The sequence below is a fragment of the Bemisia tabaci genome, unplaced genomic scaffold, assembly GCF_918797505.1.
Source record: "Bemisia tabaci unplaced genomic scaffold, PGI_BMITA_v3".
NCBI classification, from domain to species: domain Eukaryota; kingdom Metazoa; phylum Arthropoda; class Insecta; order Hemiptera; family Aleyrodidae; genus Bemisia; species Bemisia tabaci.
In genome coordinates, this window is record NW_027311810.1 from 39,844 (window position 1) to 45,919 (window position 6,076).

General features: G+C 38.8%; 1 long non-coding RNA gene across 1 annotated transcript; it reads right to left on the reverse strand.

The window, feature by feature from the left end:
- Positions 1-614: 614 nt before the first annotated feature.
- Positions 615-5,541, reverse strand: LOC109043388 (uncharacterized). Its single transcript, XR_002010189.2, has 2 exons — positions 3,590-5,541; positions 615-1,989 (listed from the first exon to the last, which is right to left on the reverse strand). It is a non-coding gene; the product is annotated as an uncharacterized lncRNA (long non-coding RNA).
- Positions 5,542-6,076: the final 535 nt, after the last annotated feature.

Genomic DNA, 6,076 nt, shown 5'->3' on the forward strand with positions numbered 1-6,076 from the left:
ATTCAGTGAATAGTTTATTCTGCAGAATCTTGGAAAAATAAGACAGTTTCAAGGCATTATGTTCCGTAGTTCTGCAGTATTACGGAAACAGAACTTCAGGAAAAACTAAGCACCGTCAAATCGTCGCTCCTCTGACGTAAGGGCGTATCTAGATTTTTGCATGAGCCTTAGAAAGCATAGAGTTATACGGAGCACAGGGGTCACGTAGAAATCAAGTTACGCCCTTACGTCAGAGGAGCGACGAAATGTAGTTAAGTTGATTCTACCTAAAATCGCCCGAATGATGACAGCGGCGATGATCAGCGTTGAGGAAGAACAAGGGGCTTGTAGGACAAAGCGCGTAAGTGCAGTTTTTGCTACCTCGAGAAATATGTGTTTGAAGTTTTGGATTACATGGATCCTTATAGCAGAAAGAAAGTTCAAACTGACTTTTTGAAGCTTAAAAATTGAAAATTGAGAGGGAATTTTTCACAAAATATGCACCAAGACTAGTTTTACTTGAAATCATTAAAATCTGAACTTTTTACAAAACTGCACTTATGCGCCTTGTCCTCCAAGCCCCTCAAATATTTTAGCAGCCCATTTCAAAAATTGAAATTATTGACGGTAACCGATTCATTAGAAGTTGAGGTGATTCGATGAACGCCATATTTTGTGCCAGAACGACATGCGAAATATCGCGTCGATTAGTTTCATTTTTTCAGCTACTCGTCATTTTTCTCGAATTTTGAGATCTCAATTCTGTTGTCAGGAGACTAGAGCACTCGCTTACCAATTTTAACAATGAAATTCAACGTAATAAAGGCGTGGTTTTTTTAGAGAGAAAATATCGCATTCGAGTGCACTTTCGATATCAGTATCGAATGCGATGTTTTCTCTCTAAAAAAACCACGCCTTTGTTACGTTGAATTTCATTGTTAAAATTGGTAAGTAAGTGCTTTAGTCTCCTGACAACAGAATTGCGATCTCAAAATTGGAGTAAAATGACGAGTAGCTGAAAAAATCTGATGCGATATATCGCATGCCATTCTGACTCAAAATATGGCGTCCATCGAATCACCTTAAGTTGATTTTACCTAAAATCGCCTGAATGATGACAGCGGCGATGATCAGCGTTGAGGAAGAATGAGAGGCTTGTAGGACAAAGCGCGTAAGTGCAGTTTTTGCTACCTGGAGAAATATGTGTTTGAAGTCTCGAAATTACATGGATCCTTATGGCGGAATGAAAGTTAAAACTGACTTTTTAAAGCTTAAAAATTGAAATTTGAGAGGGAATTTTTCACAAAATATGCACTAAGACTAGTTTTACTTGAAATCATTAAAATCTCAACTTTTTCAAAAACTACACTTATGCGCCTTGTCCTCCAAGCCCCTCAAATATTTTAGCAGCCCATTTCAAAAATTGAAATTATTGACAGTAACCGATTCATTAGAAGTTGAGGTGATTCAATGAACGCCATATTTTGTGCCAGAACGACATGCGAAATATCGCGTCAATTGGTTTCATTTTTTCAGCTACTCGTCATTTTTCTCGAATTTTGAGATCGCAATTCTGTCGTCAGGAGACTAAAGAATTTACCTACCAAAATTTTGACAAACAAATTCATCGTAATGAAGTCGTGGGTTTTTTTATGAGACAAAATATCCCATTCGAATGCAGCATTTTTCCTCTATTTTCCTCACGCCTTTAATACTTTGAATTTGTTCATCAAAATTGGTAAGTGAATTATTTAGTCTTCTGACAACAGAATTGCGATCTCAAAATTCGAGAAAAATGACGAGTCGCCGTAAAAATGGAACTAATCGATGCTATATATCGCATGCCGTTCTGTCACAAAATATGGCGTTCATCGAATCACCTTAATTTTCGAAATAGGATCAAGCTTGAGAGATCTTACCGTGAAGAAGCGATGATCTGCAAGGTCAGGAACAGCTCTGATGCGGAGGGTGAAGATTTCCATCCTCGTTCATCCCCTTCTCGAATGTTGCCTGCAAAGAAAGAAATTAAACCCTTTTAGAGATAAATTCAACATAACGCATTGTTGCACATTGTCTAGTATATGGAACAGCTTAACAAATAAATTGAAATAATGTTGAAAAATAATGGAATAACACTGCTTTTTTTACCACAAAATTATAATATTCTCACATAATGTATTCAATAATAACCAATTTTCAACGATTAAACATTTTCATATCGACGACTTAAGGAGATTTGATGGACGCCATATTTAGTGTCAGAAAGGCATGCGATATATCGAATCCATTGGTTCCATTTTTTCAGCTTCTCGTCATTCCTCTCCAATTTTGAGATCTCAATTCTGTTGTCAGGAGACTAAAGCACTCACTTATCAATTTTAACAAAGAAATTCAACGTATTGAAGATGTGGTTTTTTCAGAGAGAAAATATCGCATTCGATACTGATATCGAAATCAGCCTCGAATGCTGATATTTTCTCTCTAAAAAAACCACGCCTTTATTGCGATGAATTTCTTTGTTAAAATTGGTAAGTGAGTGATTTAGTCTCCTGACAACAGAATTGCGATCTCAAAATTGGAGAAAAATGACGAGTAGCTGAAAAAATGGAACCAATTGATGCGATGTATCGCATGCCGTTCTGACACAAAATATGGCGTCCATCGAATCACCTTAAGTGTAGAACCACGCGTTTCCGTCTGCTATTCAACAGATTTTCTGTCATACTTCATTTTTTCTCGGGGAAACTGGTCTACCTAAATTCTTTAAAACTTAAAATTTCCGTGATCTTTCTTCTCTGCTTGCAGAATACTTTGTATTAATTTCAAGCCATGAAGTTTGCTTGTTTCTCCTGAAAAAATTAAACAAAGGTGGAAATTTTATAACACCACAATAGAAATGTATGGTTTTCCCTCTTTGGCCATCGATTTATGAAGAAGTTACGTAATTCGCAACTGCAAAAAATTGCAACACATTTCAATACGCAGAATAACCTCGATAACTCGACTGATTGTGAAAAAAAGATTATAGCCCACAGGGATTCTCAAATTAAATATGGTTGGCCGAAGTGCGAAACCACCTATCTCCGTCTGTGACGTCCCGGACCTCCTGCCACACTTTATTTTTTCTTGGTAAAACTAGTCAACTTATTCCTCGAAAACTACCTCGATTTTTCCTCTCTACTATTAGCAAAATATTCACTGGAAAGAAAACACATTGGATCTAGAGTCGAGACTCTTAAAAACATCGACAAGAAAAAGTAGTCTTGATTCAATCAAATCTAGCTTAGATCAAGAACCAAGCCTCTTAATTTCAGCGGATTTCGTTTTGATTCAAGCAAAAATCCGATTGAATCAAAGTATTTTTTCTTGTCGATGTTTTCAAGAGTCTGGACTCTAAATGCAATGTGGTTTTTTTCCAGTGTTTTGTAAAGATATCAAGCCCAACAGTCGACTTGATTTTCCTCGAAAAAATAAAATGGTAGCATAAAGTTTACTGGAAATACGTGGTTTCACACTTAAGTCATCGATATTAAATGTACCACACTTCTCTCGTAAAAAAAGAAAAAATGAAAGAAAAAAACCATTTTGTTGATGACATCAAGCGCCTTACCGAATCAACGCTGAGGAATATACGTGAGCAAAATGACTTCCGAAACTATATTCTCAAATCAAATTTCACAAAAATATCGATGAAAAGTCACTACCGAAAATGCGCACGATAACAACCGACACGAGTGACAAATACTACTTCCTCTTATTGTAAAACACGGCAAACTATTACACTAGACAGAAAAAGTAGAGGCTCGCTGACGAAAACTTTCGGCGGATAGAAAACTTTCGGAAAGTAAGGCTGCTCAACTATTCACTGCACCTTCTATATTCACGGAATAATTCACTGAGAAAAATTTTAATAATAAAGTACCGAACACGAAAATAAAGTACCGAACACGAAACTAAAGTACCGAACACGAAACTAAAGTACCGAATACGAAACTACACTGATGGTAATACACTTGAAGCACACGACTATCACACGCGGTCCCGAGATGAATATATTTCCGATAAAATATACTTCCGATTTGATTATCCTCCTAGGGGTTGAGCTCAAGCTCAACCCCTACGGCTGCGCGACTTCGACTGACCAAAAGTACCGAAAGTCCCGAGCCTTCGAGGTCTCAAACTTTTTCCTCGTTCTTCTCGAAAACAAAAGAGTGGCTTCGATTTCCAAAATATCCCTACCTTTTTGGGTTTCCCAGGTGAAAGCGGCTCAAGCTCACAAAAGAAAATATCTTCATTGAACTTTGAACATTGACCTTCTGATTTCCCGGATTAATTGGACGTATTTCTATCAAACGGAACTATGTGCATTAAGACATGAGTCCTGAGACCCATAAGCGTATGCGCATTACAGGGCTCACGTCATAATGCACATAGTTCCGTTTGATAGAAATACGTCCAATTCATCTCCTTCTTTTCACAACTTTTCTTTTTTTCGCTGAAAAGTAGTGAGGGTTCGTCCATGAATCACGTAACCCGTTTTTCCCGACCTTTGACCTCTCCTCCCTTTGCCGTAGATGTCATTTACCTCCAGACACCCCCCCCCCTCCCCCCCGAAAAATTTGTCATTGCAATCGTGCCTCCTTTTTTGCGTAGGTGTGGGTCGTCACGAACCCTTGCCACGGGCGTATATACATATGAATTCAAGTGTTTAAATGACTCAGAAACAACATAAATCACACAGGAAAAATCTAGAATCCACTCCTTCAAGGCATTTCTTGATTGTAATCGGCTCGGCTTGAATTCTGCCGTGCTAAGGAAGAACGCTGCACGAAAATTCGAGAGTTGCCAAGTTTCCCTTGATAAAGCATGTATTTTTTACGACATTTATGCATATTTTTCCTTTAAAATTTCAGATATTTACATTGAATTGCGTGCAAAATCGTCTGAAAATTTCGGGGGACAATATTCACAATTTTCCCGGTAAATGGTTCAGTTGCATTGGTCACAAAATCGTGGCTATATGCTTGAATTCTTGTGGATCAGCTAAAAATAATAAGATCCGTCCAAACAGCAACTTTCTACGTTCAATATTAACAGAGATATCGCCCTTTGAAAAGACAGGTTTTTGATGTCATATCCATCGCGGTGGTGACACCCTTGGTTTTTTCACCTTGCTTTCATCCAAGTATCACGCTGAGTAACCAGTGCATCACTGACTGATAAAAGCGAGGTGGAAGAAACCAAGGGTGTCACCACCGCGGTGGATGACGTCAAAATCCGGCTTTTTAAAAGGCGATATCTCGGCTAATATTGAACGTAGAGAGTTTGGATGGTATTATTTTTAGCTGATCTACAAGAATCAAGCATCGAAACACGATTCTGTGACCATCGCAACTCTGCCGTGCTTAGGAAGAACGCCGTATGAACATTCAGGCGTTGCCAAATTTCTTACGGCAAATCACCAGTTTTCTGGAAAATTTGTAAAGATGTTCCTTCCGATTTTTCCGATAATTTTGTTCTCAACTCCACCTGCGGTTCCTGAAAATTTCAAGGAGATAGATTCATACCTTTTTTACGGTTTAACCGGTGTGGAGGTTACCCCTGTGCCCCATCAGAGAAGTGTCTGAGGACAATGGGACCCTCAAATTTGGATTCCTTGGAGTCGATTACCTATGAATACACATTTTTTCCGAGTCTCCACGTCAATTTAACGAACTTGATTTTTTTTGAAAGGGGGCTCTGTCCCCCACCTTTAGGGGTCGCAATTTTGGACCTGGATGGGCCGATTTTGGATTTCTTGGTGTCGATTCAAGTTAAAAATTTCCGTACGTTCTGATTCCGATGAAATAATTTCAAAATTTTGACATTAACCCTGACTTTTGAAGTACGGACCCCCCTTTTATCCCCCAAGGGGCGCCAGGGGGGCTCTGGGACCATGAAATTCGGATTCCTTGGGGTCGTTTCCCTATTCATCTCCGCGATCCTGGACTTCGTGCGACCCAAATTAACCGAAAAAAAGGCCTGGTACGGTAGGTCTGGGCCACCCTGTATTTTTGATATTTTTGCCAGCAACACGGATTTGACGCTAGATGTTCAA